We start from the raw sequence: 2,346 nt of genomic DNA on the forward strand, positions 1-2,346 counted from the left end.
GGTGGATTACGGCCGTATCAGTTCTCCCAATTAATTATTTATGATCATGCGAAATTTATTGTACTTTTGTTTTTTTCAATACAATCTTTTCATTAGGATTCCCTGTTAAGAATTCAGAGACGAAGAAAAAAAAAAACCTAAAATTTTGTAATTGGTTATATTTACACAATTAGCTGCTTATCAACCGTTTGAAGACAACCGTAGATGCATTTCCATGTTAAGGGTTGTTGAAAATAATTTCTACAATTATTCTCACACGTATGCTTAAGGCGTGTGTTTTTTTTTGCGATGGGTTCCTAGACAATTGGAGCGACTCGGAGACGCACCAGCTGTACTTTAGAATTCAGTTATATAAACTAATCATACTAATAGAAAAAATAATAATGTTGCTTATCTGTTTTTCTATTCCTCTACTTAAAGATAGCGCGTGGTGGTTTGCTTATATACTCTTATGTACAAATATATATCACTATTAAAATGCATTTATTTCAAGCTTATTTTAATACTTACATAACCTTATATTTGATCATTCAGCCTTATCTCGTAACCACCTGCGAGGTTATCCTAAATCGATCTATAAAAACAATCAAATCAATTATTCTACTACTATACTTTCATTGTTTCAGTCGAGTAATTATGCTTTAGCCATGACCCTGGCCAATTGTATTAGGATGGCAATTTTATTGGCAATACAAAGGATAACATTTTATTCAGTAATACGCAAGAGACTCTTTATTAATTTATTCATAATGGTTCCTAATGAAGCCAATCACATATCAAGTCCTCACATAATGGCACATAATAATAGCAATCCGTTATCGTGTGCAGAGCGAACACATGTATCTGTCCAGTCTATGAGCCTTGTCTTTGTCCGTCACGATAGCAATTATATTTAATTGATAATGAGGCCAAAAATCATTAATTGAGAATTCCATAGGATAAGAAAGTCTAATCCATAGCAGTAACATTATTGTTGTGATATCTATCTTATCCATTGCTGTAACAAAAGAGTTGTGGTCTGTACAATGTTCACTGCGGTACAATTATTGTGATGTGTTCCATTTCCTTATGCAGTAAGAACATTGTTGTGATATATCTCTTATCTATTTCATTAACATCGGAATGGGTTACTTTCCATTAAACCAGTCTTTTTTTGCTAGTCAGTGTTTCGAACAGATAAATTTCAGTTAGTGCTACTAAGTAACAAGTAGGTAGGTCAAACCAACTCAGAACCTGAGTTTCATCAACTGGTACTGGTACTGGTAATGGTATTTGGTGGAGGGAACAAGTCCAGCAAGTGGCCGTAGTGGTCCAAAAAACCCCTGACGGCTATTTGGGTTGCCACCGAGTTCTAACCAAGGTGGGAATGTCAAAATTCATTCTTCGGGACCGCCCAAAAATGAATGTTTAACTGCCCCAGGTGGGAATCGAACCCACGACGTTCCGAACCGAGCGCACTGGGACCTGCGCCCCAACCCGCACGGTCGTCACGTCCCTGAGTTTCGGCTAGGTAGATTTGAAGAATTTCTAAAATACCTTAAAAAAAAATGGGGATCATCGTAGGCAGGTACAATTTAAAGCAGTATCCATCAAAGAAAAACACTAATAACATAACAGAATAAAAAAAAAAACTTATACGAACTTTATAAAAAGTATGAATGTTTCTTTTTTTTTTATACATACATAATAATAATATAGTATACAATTTCTCTAGACATTAAATTAGAGTAGAATACAAAGATAAATAAATGCAAATCATGCTTATATATTTTTAAATTGATTGTAAATTACTGTGCTATTGAAAAATTAATTATTTACCGACTGATTTAATTAAGGCAGCAAAAATGGAGGACACGTTTCGTTGAGTAGAACTGGCCGCATTCTAGTTTAGGAGAAACAGGTTTCTAGCTGAAACTAATTCCCAGGAAGATTAGTTTGATTTTCATAGTTCATTTTAGGTACCTTTTTGACATAGTAAATGTTTAGGAAAATCAAAAAGGGCCTTACTTTCGCAGCCATCTTGAATTGTTTTTATAAATAACAATCATCTGTGCCATCGAATTCAAACGAATTTTATTCTTAAACAGATTATGGCATCGGCGAGTGCTAGGCTGTACCACAGTAAAAATTTGTTCCCAATAATAATTAAATAAGTAATTTATAAAAAAAAAAATGTTGATTTTTGGGAGCAATAGCATGCGCAAACCCCAGCGCACTACACCACTGCTCCCGCACCCCGAATGCCAGAAATGGCTGGGAGGGAGAAAAAAAAAGATTATGGCATCGGATAAAAAAAAAATAACAAGAACCGTGACACCAAACTTGTATTTTATAATAGAAATGCCC

This window comes from Halyomorpha halys, unplaced genomic scaffold (genome assembly GCF_000696795.3).
Source record: "Halyomorpha halys isolate HHAL.00 unplaced genomic scaffold, Hhal_1.1 Scaffold2105.1, whole genome shotgun sequence".
NCBI classification, from domain to species: Eukaryota; Metazoa; Arthropoda; class Insecta; order Hemiptera; family Pentatomidae; genus Halyomorpha; species Halyomorpha halys.